Here is a 15,216-nt window from a genome sequence, read left to right as displayed (position 1 = left end):
GCGTTTCCCTCACTTATTCTTTCCCAGTGCTGTTGGAGAGTGTTTTCTTCAGGTTTTTTACCAGCTTCCTTTTGGAACAGAGAGCGATTGCTTAACAAATGGCAGGTTTATGTAAGGGGAAATCTCCATGGTTTAACATGCTTTTGTTTCCTGTCAGTATGTACCTTCTGTTTTTGTTCACGCATAATCATCTTGTAACTTTCATGGAAAGTCAAAGAAACCAAGGCTTGGAGAAACGGATATTCAAGAAATTACTTCCACACTGATTTCCCAATTCTGGGCCCAAAGAGCTTCCCATGAGACGGGGTACTCTAGCTGGTACCTGGGGTTGCTGCATGCACAAAGCTGGATATAAAATAAAGCTGCAAAGTCCCCTCTAAAATCAATACCTTGTCAAAAGAGCCTCCTCATAACTTGGATGAGGTCTTCCCTCTAGAGGGAATCTGTTTCAGGGCACTGAAGTATTTTGCATACACCTAAATTGTTATATTTACCTAATGAGTATATAATTATTTGTCTATGTGTCTCCACTAGACTGAGAGTTTTGACAGGATTGGAACTGAGTCTATTCAGCATATGCCTGCTACTTGTTTTGTGTTTTCTACAAGTCTGTTGGATGAATGGATGAACCACATACTGTAGAATGGTGTTTCAAAATCAGAAGGGTGTTCATTTCAATGTCACCGAATCACATGAACCAAGCTGCACTCACAAAAAGGGTGTCACACATTAGGAGTATTTTATACTCATGAGAAAAATGAAAAGCCACTTCTCCCCAGTATGTTAATCATGGATTTCCTTATGATGGTTCTCATTGTAGGAGAAAGAATGCATTTCTCTCTACCTGCTGGAGGAGCTAACTCATGAAGTCAACACATGTATTTTGAGTATTACCAGGAGAACAGAAAAGTAAGACCAACTCAATTCTTTGAGACACTTAGATCTAGTCCAAGACAAATATGAAGATAGCTACTATGGCTTTGAGGGAGAATGAAATTAACACCAAACTATCAGAAAACCATGAAAAAAAGAGAGGAGTAAGAAGTCATGAATGTCATCTTTCCATATGGAAGCTGGAATTCTGAACCAACCACATGTGGCATTGGTTTGGATTGGAAAGGAAAGGGACGTTAGAGAAGAACAGGATTTGGAGAATGACTAGGTTTGGGGACAGTAAAGCATGGAGTAATTAAAGATGGGTTAAAAATACGTACCCAAGAGGAGACTGTTGAACACTTTTCTAGGGACATATAATACAGGATGAATTTCCTGGGAGATTATTTCTGGATGAATTTGATATTTCGGGTGTTTATGAGCTACCCTAAATACTTATTTTGCTCTTTTAAAAATTCTAAATTCATGAGTGTGGGCAGGAACTAGTAACTCATTTCCAAACAATAGAGTATGGAAATGGGCAAATACTTCTACTGTGGAGAAACCTTGCACACAACACCTTAAGGAGTGATGACTTTTTCATAAGTGATGTCATGCTGATATCTTGTACCACCTGATATGATGTGATGAGAATGACATTCCACCTCCATGGTATTCTTTCCCAAACCCATAATTAAGAGTCTAATCTGGGGTCTAGTCATGAGAAAACATCAAACAAATCCAAACTGAGAGACAAAATACCTGACCATTACTCATTCAAAACTCTCAGGGTCATGAAAAACAGTGAAAGACTCAGAAACTGTCACAGAGCACAGGAGATACGATGGCTAAGGGCAATGTGGTACCCTAGATGAGATCCTGAAACAGAAAAAGGACATTAGTGGAAAAACTGACGAAATAGGAATGAAGTCTGGAGTTTAGTTAGTAGCAATATAACAGTGTTGGTTTCTTCCTTTTGATAAATGTACCAAGGTAATGTAAGATGATAATCTTAGGGGAAACTATGTTTAGACTGATGTCATTTTCCTATGTTTCGAAGTCTGGGACTGTGTGATGTAATGATAATACTGTTAGCAATAACAACAACTAAAATTTCTAAAGCACTTTCACACACACTGACTCACGATCTGACGGTATGTAAGGCTGGTAGAATGAATATTTTTATGTCCATTTCATATATGAGTAAACAATGGCTTGAAGCTGACTTACTCGGGATCAAAATTTTTAGTTCCTTGGGCTTAAACCATGATCTTGTGAATCCAAATCCTATGTTATTTTTACTTTCACCAAGTCAGTGTTCATGTGCAAATGGGGAAGGGTACAAGAAACATGGAGGTGGGGGGGGCTAAAGGATTTGAGATGACAGTCAAAGTTTAATTGAAAACTCCACTGAAGCTTGAAATCCTAAGCATAACTAAGCTGACTTTCTGGTTTTTGAAGCTCACAGATTTGCTTTTTGTTTCTCTCCTTCTCTACCCTTATGCATTAGTGATAGTTTCCCTATAAAAATAAAGTAACCTAATTATCACAGTTTTGTGAGTCTGCAAAATTATTATACTCTGGAGCCCCTGAACCACATTCTTTTGCTTCCTCCGGCCCTGCCATCACGCATTTCTAGTGCTGACTCATGGGTCATATGCCTAAGAAATTTGTAACAGTGATTCTGTTCATACATTTGGTGTGATATTTTCCATACTTCATTTTCCTTGTCCTGATTAAATAACTGCACCAATCATCTTTAATAGGGAGTATATTCACATGACATTCTCTTCTTATACTTCAGAAACAGCAATAATCTAACATACAAATTCTGTACATCTGCAGCCACCCCCTCTCCCTTTCTCAGTCTTATTCATTTTCCCGAAGCATAAATCAGAAAGCAAAACGTGAACAGGGTTCCATTTGCCTTTAAACAAAAATGTATTCTTAAAGATGAAATAGTAATACCGTTATCTCATATCAAGGTTTCAAAGGAAGAACCTCGTGTAGATACTTATGTACACTTACACACACGAAGTTGGATGTTTAAAAAGCAGGTAGATGAATATTTGTCCTAAAATGTGGTCACCCATGTTGATTCTGCGGCTTGAGGAGCTATCTCTATGCTTTGCTGCCACCTTGGCAAACTAGAAGGATTTACAACGGAATTCTGCACCCGGCTGGCTGGAAACAGCGTCTCCATTGACTCGGCGGGCTGGCCTGGCTCAGAGAGGCATTTGAAATGGCTATTATGTAGCAGAGAGAAATTAGAACATCTCTCCGGTGGATTTTCTCTATTTAAACATTTTCCCTATTTAAAATAACTCAGTTTCTGCAAGATTCAAGTGTTACTCTCTGAATGATTTTTAAAGGCTCGGTCTTTCATTCTTTAGTTCGAAACGCAGATGGAGAAAGAAGGAATTGGTTGAGGACTTCTGAGTTTGCGCTCTGGCCGACGTTCTGGCTCTTTGGGATATGACGGTGACAGCAGAGGCGTTCTGCTGTCAGTTTTCTTTTGTCTAAGCTTCCATTCTGCATCCATGAGATGACTCGCCTCCAACTCCAGTTAACTTCTTGGGTGTCCAGAGCAAGTAGTCAAAGATGTTTACAAAATGCAAAGCATCTGGGTGGCCAAGGCGGAGGCTCATATTCATATTCTCTCTCTCTCTCTCTCTCTCTCTCTCTCTCTTGCTCTTTCTCTCTCTCATAGGAACTGGGAAAATAATGTTTATTAAAATCCAGGCTCTTAAAGTTAACCTGCTGCTTTCAAGTTTGGGACTCAGATATATTTTCTGCATTGTCATTCTTGTTTGTGTTTCCCGTTTTTTCCATTCTGAGGATTTCTCTCTCTCCCCCTCCCCACAGCCCTCACCTATTTCCCCATTCACATCTCAAAAATCCCTCACCTCCCTCCCACCCCCCCATCTTCCGGTCTCTTAATCTTATTTAAATATAAGATTATTATATTTGGCTTTTGCAGACACTGGGTGGTGGGTGACTGGGAGGCAACTTTCCTTGCGGTTTCATTTAAATTTGGCGAGAGTGGGTGGGTGCCTTCAACAATTCGTCTCGCACACGCAAAAAAGTTAAAAGCTAGAGGTAGAAGGAGCAGAGAGTCCCACAACTTCAAAAGCATCGTCTAGGAAAGGAAGTAATCCGTGGGTCCGGAGGGTGGTGGGGGGGAAAGGAATAAAACCCAACTTCGCTGGCAACTGTAATAAATCTGGTAACTGTAGGCAAAAAATAGATTCCGAGGGCTGGGTCTGGTCCGGATGAAACGCTAGGGCTCCTTCCCATGCCGAAGTCTGGCGCTGGAAACCTGCCACTGGCGTCTTGCTACGCGAGTGCCCCCAGACAGCAACACACCCACTGGAATCGCACGTGAACAAAGCTCTCTCCCCGGGAACCGCCGCCTGCGGTTTCCTGGTCGATTACAGCTTCTCCGGGGAGTGTAGGGCGCACACAGGGTTAAGTTAGTTCCCTCCCTGGTAGGAGGGAGAGGCGGGGTAGGGGAAAAACAGCTTACAGTCTCAGGCTGGGTACCTTGTAGTTAGTTGTACGTTCGAAACCTGTGGCCGTCACTTGCGAGTTTGGCATCTTCCCCTGTCACCGAAGAGGAACGGGGGCTCGGAGATAATACCAGTGGCCGCAGTCTGCGAGCCAGGCGCTGCGCGACTCCCACCCTGGGTGCGTCTCTGACCCTCGGTCCCGTGCATCAGGGAGCTGCGAGGCGGCAGCTCCGCGCCCGCCACCGTGTCCACCCAGCCCGGGGAGCAGGTTGGCAGTTCTCAACGATGGGCAGGAGGGACCTTGGCGGCGACCCCTAAAAAAATACCATGCCCCGGGAGCCCCGCTGCTGCCGAGCCAGCTTCTTGCCTTTCCACCTCCCAGACCCTGTTGGATTCGGATGAGCCCACTGAGAGAAGCCGCAGCCTCCAGGTAAAGGGACTGAGGCGCCAGGTGGAGTTTCCAGTAACCGACCTGGCTGCCGCTAAGCGAGAACCATGAGGTTTCTTAAGGGGGATTATAAATCAGCTGGCTGTGGTCATTGGGGTGGGATGTTTTAGGCTTTATCTTTCATCCATAGAAAGAACAGACTGCTTAACTCGCCCCTGATTTTAGGGAAGGGAAGTCTAATTGCAGGTCGAATCTACCTCCTCTAAGGAGTTTCCTAACTGAGCTCTGGGTCAAAACGCAAATTAGCTAGCCAGCTGGAGCGTCGATCCTAAATTGGGATTTCTAGATCCACTAAGCTTGCCTGAATCCAACCTCTCATTGCCCCAGAATGAATGCTAACTTCCAAGAGTAACAATCCCCTAGTCACCCACCCCTGCGCCCACTCCATCTGCTGTTAATGTCACCAGCGTTATTATCAAGCGGTTGCGTCTAAAACCACCAGCCCGCCCCCTGCCTGCAATCGGGGATCCATTAGCGGCTAAGAAGATGCGGAGGGTGCTGGTTCGTTTTCCTTTGAGCTGGGGAAGGGGTTACTTTTCCCCAAAGTCTTTCTCCAGCCCTGCTGGTCTTCAGTGGCCTGGCACTGAGCTCCGGCCTGCGTGTCTTGCAGGCGCACCAGTGGTGACGGTGAAGGCGGGAGGAGCCCACCAGGCTGAACTGGGATTGCGTTCCCGGCTCCGCGTGCGTGGGACGCGGTGAGGGGGTGAATAACGCCTCCCAACACTGGGTTTAGGGGCGAGGCGACAGCAAGGAGCGCGGGAGTGGAGCCTCGCCAGCTGCCACGGAGTCCCAGGGCGGGGTGGGAGCCGCCTGGAAAGATCCCTCCGCCACGCAGACCAGTCCCGGGCTCGTCCTCGCGCTTTCAGAGCTGTCTCGGTCGCTTCTCATTTGTAATCAGGCCCAAGATCAAGATTGCTAGTTGAAGTGCGGGCACTAACCAGGGAAAGGAAGTATCCGGAAAGAGGGTGACTGGGGCGGGCTGGACCCACACTTGATGCCCGGTAAACTCCTGGAGCGCTTGGGGTTCCGGAAGGCGGCAGCTGCTGGTGGAGGCAGAGGCCACCGTTGCTGTCGTCCCTGGCGCTTTACTCCTGGAACCTCCCAGCAAGATGGCACTCACTGTCAGTCCTGGTTCAGTTAACTCCCTCAGCCCCTCCCCCCACCCGATATTTATTAGTCACATACTGAGTTTGGGGAGAAGAGCGGCTTTGCATCTGTAAGTCAAAGCATTTTCCTAGCCACCTTCTCAGGAGGCAACAGGAGGAGCGACCCGCGGGCACGACCCGGGGGCGTGTGTGCGTGTGTGTGCGCGCGTGTGCCAGCGTGCGTCTCGGGCGTGCGTCTGGGTGGATCCGTGAGTGGTTTGTGTTTGAGAGGCAAATCAGGCGTTTCTCCAAGTCCGCTTAACATGATTTAGGCGCTCAAAAAACAGGAAGGCGGTAGACACAACGGGGATGCGAAGGAAATAAAAACAATTAGGAAAGTGGTGCCAAGTGGCTCAGACTTTGAACTGAGGACGGAGAACTCATCCCGAGCTGGATGTGGCCACCGCCCCTGCCTAACACTTCTGCCGCGATAACCGAAAGGATCCCTAGGGAGTTGGTCCTAAGCCAGTTTCCAGCTCGCTGGTTGCTTCTCGCCTGGCCCCATCGACGGCGCGTCTCAGCGCAGTCCAGCGCTTGGCGCGAACTCGCTCTCCCTCTTCTGTTCAGATTTAGCCTCTCTCCAGACTTGTTAAAACATGACAGCAACTTACTGGAGGCAGGAGGAGCGGCAATGAAATAAGAGGAGAAAACCAGAAGCTTTTTTTTTTTTCCTTTTTCAAGAAAGAGACGTGCACCTGGTTCTCCTTACATTACTCTTTAACCTTTGCAAAAGATTGCAAAGTGGAAACGTAGCCTTTATGCAAATCAAGCGTTTTTTTTTTTTTTTTTTTCCCCGCTGTCAAACCTGTTTTAGTCTAAATCTCTGAGGCTGAATTTGGTTGTTCGTTGTAATCTATGGGGCAAGTGAAAAACGCTCTTTCCAGCGGCCAGGGTGAAGGAGGAAAATGGGTGGCTTAAAATAATTATATGAAACTTCGAATTATTTTCCCTATTGAGTTATTTAAGAAGATCCGGGATCAGTGATGGGGCGGGGGGCAAATTACCAAGGTTGCCTGCATTTGAAGTTACGCCATCTTGGTTGAGAGACTTGTTATATATTTTTACCCTCTAATGTCACATTTCGATCGTTTCTCAGTGTCTAAGTAATAGATCCTCTGGCTTAGAAGTACAACCCCGGGCGGGCAGGGGGAAATCAACTTTTGGCGCTCAGATGGTGGCACTATCCTTCAGACCTGGAGGTGGGAGGGTGCAGGGTAGAGAGAGAGAGGGGAAGGCGTGCGCGATCTGGGTGGCATCCGCGTTGTTAGCCTCGGCGCTCGCGCTGCAACTCTCTTCAGGGAGGACAGGGTTAAAAGCCGAGGCTGACTTTGCCTCCTGGAAAGCTTTGAGTTGCAGCCGCGCCTCCCAAGCATTCTTTAAACCAGAAATGTGGGAGGGGCTCCGAGAGGGAGGGAATAGGGGAGGGAGGGAGAGAAAGAGGACTCGAGGAGGGGAGCGCGCCAGAGCGCGAGGGACCGAGGCAGAGGAGGAGTGCGGGAGCGGCGGAGGCGATCCCGCGCCTTCATTACTGTAAACACCTCCTGGGGGTGTCAGATGGGGTGGGGGTGGGGGCCGCGGCGCCTACATTAGCCGGGCCGGGTTGGGTCGAGGAGGCAGTAAGGTCGGAGCAGCCTCTGCACCCACGCCGGACCAGCGCAGCCCTCGGAGCGAGCCCCGCGGTCGCCCCCGCGCACCCCGCGCGGCGCCCCACGCCGGGCTCCGCGCGGTCGGCGCACAGGCGTCTGAGGCGCGCGCACCCGCCCGGCTCTCCGGCTGCCCCCCGGGGTCCTCCGTGTCGGAGGAGCCCCGGCGCTGCTGGGCGGCTTTCCGCCGCCCTCCCGGCTCCCCCGCCTTCTTTCGGGACTCGTGGGCTCTGCCGAGGCAGAGAGGGGGGAGGCAGAGGAGAAGAGGAGGTGGGGGCCGCGGCGGCCGGAGCCGAGAGAAAGTGGCATGCTCGAGCCCTGGAGGCGGAGGTGTTGGAGGACGGGCGAAGACGATGCCGCGGCTCCGTAGGGGAGGAAGGCGAGAGCGAGCGAGGCGAGTGGGAAGCCCGGGCGCCGGCCGGCTGCGGGGAGGCGCGCGCCGCTCTGAGGCTCCGGCCTCCGCATCCCGGCGCCCCGACGCTGCGGGAGACAGGGCCGGGCTCCGGCAGCCGCCTCCGTCGCCGCCGCCAGCACCCGGAGGACCGAGCAAAAGTTTGGATCTGGGGGAGGACGCGACGCTGAGCGGGATTACTACCAGGGCTGGAAGGAGACCTCCAGAACCTTCGCAGGTAACGCACACCCCCAACCTTCTCCTTCCCTGCCTGGCCGCTGGGCTCCTGCTTCCTCCTAGCGCCTTTCCAGACGCTCGCCAGATCTGGCTGAAAGTAAGAGGGAAGCGAAGTTGAAGATCCCGGGAATGGGCAACTAGCACGGGGAGGTCTACTGGAACGTTAGAGCGGGATCGAGGCGCTTCTCTGCGCAGAGTGGACAGCTGTGCAGGGAGGCGAATCTCGCCCGGGAATGGATGGGAGCCCTCGGCCCCAGCTGGTGCCTCATCTTGTAGCTCGGAGGAAATTTAGAATGTTTATTCAGTGGCTTTTAGTATTCTTCATTCCAGAGAAATGATGCGTAGATTTCACTCACTCCACCTTCACCCTCCCACTCTCTCACCCTTATTTAGTATCTTTTTAAAAATGATACGAACCCACTCTCATTCGCCTACCCAGTTTAGCTGGTGCAGGAAAGCAAATGGGGGGGAGGAGGGAGTAGGAAAATTTCAAGCAAAGGGGAAAATTTATCCTTCCCCTTTTTAACATCCTAAGAGCCCTCCCTCCCTCCTTCCATTCACCTCTGGCTTCATAAAATAGGAACTTTCGAAGTCACATTTTGATTGAAGGGTGAGATGAATCACGTTAACCATTGGTGGTGTGAATTTGCAGTGATCGTCAGCCAAGTGTGTTTAGGGTGTTAGTGGTGTTGCGGAGAGGCCGGTTTTCCTCGGTGGCCTGATGCACCGGGGCTTGGGGGGAGTGAGTGGTTGCGTTTGTGCACTAAGGTGGGGGCAGCGGAGAGAAAACAGTCACGTTTCCTGGGCAGCAGCCTTTCTTACGCTAATAAAATAGCTCCTGCGTTTCACTCCGAGAGCAAAAAGGTGTCAGCCTCAACTCCCCGACGTCCCCTTTCCCCCAGTCGAGTTTGAGTTTCGAAGCAGCTCAACGTTTGCTGCTCTGTCTTTATTATGATCATTATTTATTCACCTGGAAACTCATCGTGCCTTCTCTCCTAAATGGAAATCAGTCTCCAAGAGCTTTTGATTAATTTCAGTGGAGGAAATCTCTTGTAAAGCTTACAGTAAGCTAATCAAGTGTAAGGCACAAATCCGTGTAAATGCTCGCGCAGGAGTGCAAGGTGCTGATTAGATTTCTTTACATGCTGCATTTGCTGTGCAAAGCGTCTTCTAAATGGGAGCTATTGCTCCCCACTCAGCTGGGAGACTCTTTAATCACCCAGGGTCAGGGAGCTTTGGGGCATATCCACTGGCTCACAGGCTTATTGCTAAATTTATTATGTCTAACTTCTCCCAGGCAAAAGGTAATATGAAGGCTACCTTCCATATCGGGACCGATATTGTCTGTGGACTTAGCGGTATGACCTTATTACATCTCCAACAAAAGGATCCCCCAAATATTTTGAGGTAAATAGAATGCAGGTTGGCATTTGTCCAGGCATGTATTTGGTTGTTGCAGTATGAATCAGTATGAATGTAAAATTTTAGGTCAGTATCTGAAGTGTTAGAACTGGACTTTGTTTTTTTTAAATCACTGAGCAACATGCGCCAGATACATAAGATCGGCAGGCCACCATGTTAGATGAAAATCAATCTTTGGGTAATCAATCTTTCATGCATAGCATGAAAAGTTGCTTATTTTCCCACAGTGTCACTAGTCCGCGAAATACAACTTTTCTTCCTCGCCTCGCCAGAAACCTCAAAACCATTTATGGATTTTTAATAATCACAGGTGACAGTGCAACACCATACTGTCATGTTGAGCTGCAAATATCTGTGACTGGAGGAGGCTGGAAGATGAAATTTCAAACATTAGTCCATGCCTCTGGCAGTAGGTACAAGAAATTGTAAAAAGACTTTAGCTAGCTGTACTGTAGCAGACCTATTACAAACCTAGCATGGAAGGAATGCTGGTTTTAAAAAAAAAATGCCCGTGTCTTAACACTTCAGTAGTTTCATTGCAGTTTTAGAAATTCCAGGGGATGCTTTTAACAGAAGAAGTAGATTCCCAAATGACACCATGCTGGGCTGCCTTGGGTTTCCCAAAGCAGGCATGGTTTTTCCTGTATGCTAGGTTTCAGATGATGTGCTCTTATCCGAGTTTGAGTTTGACTTTGACTGCCTGGATCTAATTTGAACCTCCTCTGATACCCGTTACATTTATATTCTGGCCTGCTGGAGAGTTTTATTTAGGATTTAGACATATCTCCCAAAAGCAATCTTATATCTTCCCAGTTTGAAGCTGTGGTTTCAAGAAAGGCTCAGGTATGTACAAGTGCAGAAGCCTTATTCTGTAGAGAACCAGTGTGAGCATCTGATCTGACCCTTCAGCTTTGTACTCTACAAGGAAGAATTGCCACTTCTGCGGTCCCTAGTGTCTGAAGGTAAAAAACAGCAAGGGTGCCGGGTGACTCTCGGTTTTGCTCAACTTAGAAGATTCGAAAAAGGTCAAGGTGATGTAATTTTATTTCTATTCCGGTTAGACCTTTCTGGATAACCATCTTTTGGTATCTTTAATTTCAGTTCAAGTTCATTTTTCACTAGATTACTAACTTTGTGGTTTCTGCCACAGTGATTCAAATTCAGGCCATTAGTGACCTCTGTCTGTGAGAAGTGAGCACTCATTGTTTTTCTTTCTTCTCATCAGAGTCGACAGATTATGTGTGTGTGTGCAGGGGAGAACCCAACAGCTCTGTAGTTCTTTCTGAGTATTTAGATATTCGAACTTGATACTTCTAATACAGAGTTCAGAATGGGTAATGATATTTAACAACGGTAATAAAAATGTTACAGGCTAATAGGCTACTAAATGGTTATTCCATACAGCATTGGCAAAGTGATCGACATAAATAAAACACCAGTGCTGTCCACTGCCAATAAAAGGTTAATACAGTCAGGTAGACTAATGTTTTGAGACTCACAATACTGCTGGATGTAAGTGAAATTTTATTGCCCTGAAGTGCTTATGTAACAAGGGAAACTTGAGACAAGCCCAGAACATACATGTGGGCTCTAGACTTCACAGTAGCAGTGCATGTATGTCTTTTTAAGTTCAGCTGTGCTTCTGCTGTGAACTTATGGTCCAGATCAAGGGCGAGGTGGGGTGTGAGAAGGGTGTCTATAAACAGATGGTCTTTTAAGGAGACTTTTTAAAATCTGATTCCTAATCCAGCTTTGTCTTCTGAGCGTTTTCAAATCAAAATTTCCATTTGAGTTGATTATCCTAAGTGGTAATTGAAGACAAAGTTTACTGACTTTCTTAGGTGGGTGGATACCATTATCTGGCATTTTCCAGATGGTTTTTGATCTCATGGTATTTGGGAATATAGAATTTTTAGGAGGCTTTCTCTTCCCTTGGGCAGGTTTTATGCCAGAGACATTTAAAAAGACCAATTGTTATTATTATTATTACTAAACTTAAGTAACTATTATAACACCCCAACTTTCTTACTTTTCCCTACCCTCCACAAATTGCTTTGCTTTTTTTTAAGTTATATTTTTCTTCTAAAACTACATGTTGGGGCTAGGAGTAAGGCTATCTGTACCTCTTTACTCCTTTCAGCAATGTGACCTCCAATTAAATATCTGTTTATAATAAAACATACACAGGTAAACATCAAGGACCATTTTAGGACAGAGATTCTTTTCAAGGTTTGAAATATGTTTCTTTTTAAAGGACTATGACACAAATATTGTAATAAAAATATCCTGTGTTCCAATGAATACAGAGACTTATTTCAGTCGCATGGAACAGTAAAACACTGTATTGGCAAAATAATCAGCAGTATTTTCAGTACATGGTCAAAATCTGTTAGAACCTTCATGGGTTTTTTTTTGCCCCTTGGTGAATTTTGCATCTACTGGTCTTTTTGGTTTTCTTTGATTCTTTCTAATGTGGCTCTTTGAAGTGATTCAAAATTAAACAGTAGCTACTTTTCTCGGGAAATTCATCATGTTATGTTCAGGATTCCAGAGGAGTTAATGATGCAGAAAAAGTCCTGTAAAACATCTTTCTAAAAGAAGTCCTTCTCTTGCAGGCTTCCCACTTACTGGCCTCCTGTACCATTTGCAGTGAATTGGAACTCTGTTATTTATTTTTCAAATACCACCTCTAACTTAATTTAATGTGGGATGTGTTTCTGCAGAAGCGAACAACACCATGTTCTGTCCGAACAAAGCAATGTCATTTACGGATCTGTCATAGGGAAGGTCAAAGAAAATATCCTTGTATAATTTGAGAAGTCAAAAGGCCACATTCATGATTCTTAAATACCGATCAATTGTTCTGCGGATACTCAATAAGGGCACACATTTTTCTGGCAGTTTAGTGGTTGAAGACCTCAGCCGTTTTTTGAGGCATTCACAAAATAAATCTCAGATGCTCTTACCCGTTCAGCGCTCATTAGAACTGGGCAGTTTTTCTCACTTTCTTCCCAGGTTGCTTTTAAGGGAATGTGCGAGAAACTTGGCAAAAAGTCCTCTGTTCCCCTCAGTTCACAGGTCATGTGCTGTATTTCAGTTCTCTTTATTAGAGCTTTCAACACACAGATAAAAGAATCTTCCAGCTGAACTTTTAAGAACCTGAGGGCTTTTGGATTTAAACCCATCGAAAAATATCAGGTCTCCAAGTTCATCGATACTATTAGGCCTCAGAACACTGAAACCTCCTTCCAGGCGGAGTGAAAGAACAGTGGCTCCTAAAATTAGTTCACAAATATATGGTCCATTGAAGTCAACAGAGGTCACAGGGCTGAATGGAAAACATTAGACTTATATCAGTCCCGAAATAGGCCCACGTGCTGGTGTCACTCTTAGCCCCAGCTGCCCGTGGGTGTCACTTTCATGAAAATCCAGTGTCAGAATAACCTCTATGATAGTTTTCTCTCCCACTTTGCTCCAGAGCTTCGACTCAAATATTTTGAAGAAGGAAATCATGCAGGAACTTGTAATGTTCCTCATAGATATTAGATAAAGAGGTGCTGAAGGTTAAGGGAGTAGATTGGATAAACATTTGACATAGTGGTTCCAGAAAATTCTGTTTAGGCCCTGAGGGATGACATTGACTTTCAAACATATTCCTCTTGATCATTCACCCGCCTCTTCTGTTATGTTTTCCAGTTCTCACATACAGTATTTCATTTATTCCTCACAACTGCCTCTTCTGTGAGTTGGTCTGAGAAAGCCGCACTCTCCTGGCTTCTTATTGGGTAATAGGAGCCAGAAGGAAGTTGAAGGCTACCTAAGGCTGCACAGAGCCCTCCTTTAAACCATTTGACTTTGTACAAAATCGTGAACATTACATTTAATTACATAGATGCTGAACTCTCTGATACAGTTTAGAAGTTTCCTTCTTTACGAACTCACCTAAAATGATCAGAGTTGGATTTCTTAAATTTAAACTGTAAAAAATCCTGCGATTGTGTAAATATTTCGATTTTAAAATAACACTTCACTGTCTCTCCCCCATTATCCTAGAGGCATGTTTGCCTGTTAGGATGGGAGTAATTTTATGAGGTCGGCTTTGTGATTTGGGACTTTTACTATGATGGGGAATGAGAAATAGGGAGGCTGTTTTGGAGGAAAGAGAAGATGTATTTATAGAAAGAAAACCTGCATTCTCATGTCAGCACACTCCTTTCTACACTGATGACCTTGGACAAATTACTTCATCTTCTGGAGACTTAATTTCCTCTCTACAGAGTTCAACAGGTTTGTTATGGGGTCAGATAAGATTAATGTGTGTGAAAATACCTTGATAATAATTCAGTGTTATATTCCCATACAGAGGCATTATTCAGATTGATAACGTTTATCACTGCGGGACTGTCAGGTGCTAGGATAGTTCTAGGTTTTATGTAAATAGAAGGGTAACCAAGACAGAGTGCCCTGCTCTCCAGGAGCTTTTGTTTTTGTGAGTGTTCTGGATACCACCCAACCAGTAAAGTGTCTGGTGGTCCTCTACATCACTCCCTCCTTTCATTTAATGGTGCATGATCATCTTCTGTGGTGAGTTGGGCACAAGGGCCAAACTTTCCTTCCTTGACAGCTTGGCTTGACATTGGAAACTGAATTTATCACAGATGGATTCCACTGGGGATCTTTTGGGAAGGAACCGTCAACATTCCCTGAAGTAAGGTTGTTTCTTTTTGGATGGCTTTATACTTTAGCCATCCAAATGAACCTTTTGCAAAAACACAGTCATTACTAGAGTATATAATGATTTTTCAGACTTTTGTTTTGCAAAATAAGGCAGGCCAGTGCAAAAGACTGTCAGTAGTTTGGAAGCCTCCTGAGCCCATTACCAATAAATGGCCTCATTTATTAAGAAACAACACAGTCTCCAAAGCTTGGCCTTATTTTCACTTGTGAGTATCACGAAGCCCTTGTGGGACAGTTCTTCACAACTTATTTCTTCATATTTTGTTCAGTTGTATTTTTATAATTGTCAAATCGGAGACACTTTTAATTTTAAATGTTCCATGAGGAGATATTATTCTTGTAGAAGCAGAAGGTATACATCCGACGATGAAGAAAGCTTTTTCATACATTCAGGAGATTATTTTTGCCAATTACCATGCACCAGGCATGGGGTAAGACTGGAGAGGCAAACATTGGTAATGCAGGATCCCTCCACAGAGGCAACCCAGGCTGGTGAGGAGAGAGGAAGACATAAAACCTATCTGCATGGCAGTTTCATCCATGTTTGAAGACAGTGCCAGGAGCACAGAGTATTAATGAAAAGAGCTTTACATTTGGAGAGAGTCTCGGGTTCTAATGCTGCCTTTGTCCCTTGTTAAATATGTAAACTTGGGCACACCTTAAAAATATCTTTTAGGGCTTCCCTGGTGGCGCAGTGGTTGAGAATCTGCCTGCCGATGCAGGGGACACAGGTTTGAGCCCTGGTCTGGGAAGATCCCACGTGCCGCAGAGCAACTGGGCCCATGAGCCGCAACTGCTGAGCCTGCGCGTC

At 45.8% G+C, this 15,216-nt stretch overlaps 1 protein-coding gene across 2 annotated transcripts in view; it reads left to right on the top strand.

Moving 5' to 3' along the window:
- Window positions 1-4,425: 4,425 nt before the first annotated feature.
- Window positions 4,426-15,216, top strand: part of FLRT2 (fibronectin leucine rich transmembrane protein 2) — a 103,086-nt gene continuing 92,295 nt past the window's right edge. The window contains exon 1 of one of the 2 annotated variants that reach the window (XM_007467381.1): window positions 4,426-4,812. The gene's annotated coding sequence lies outside the window, so the exon portion shown is untranslated. Of the gene's footprint in view, window positions 4,834-15,216 lie in introns of both variants that reach the window. The other variant, XM_007467382.1, reaches the window with a different exon arrangement.

Source organism: Lipotes vexillifer, unplaced genomic scaffold (genome assembly GCF_000442215.2).
Source record: "Lipotes vexillifer unplaced genomic scaffold, Lipotes_vexillifer_v1.1 scaffold842, whole genome shotgun sequence".
Classification (NCBI taxonomy): Eukaryota; Metazoa; Chordata; class Mammalia; order Artiodactyla; family Lipotidae; genus Lipotes; species Lipotes vexillifer.
Note: the sequence above shows the minus strand (reverse complement) of the source record. Positions and strands in the feature narration are given on the sequence as shown.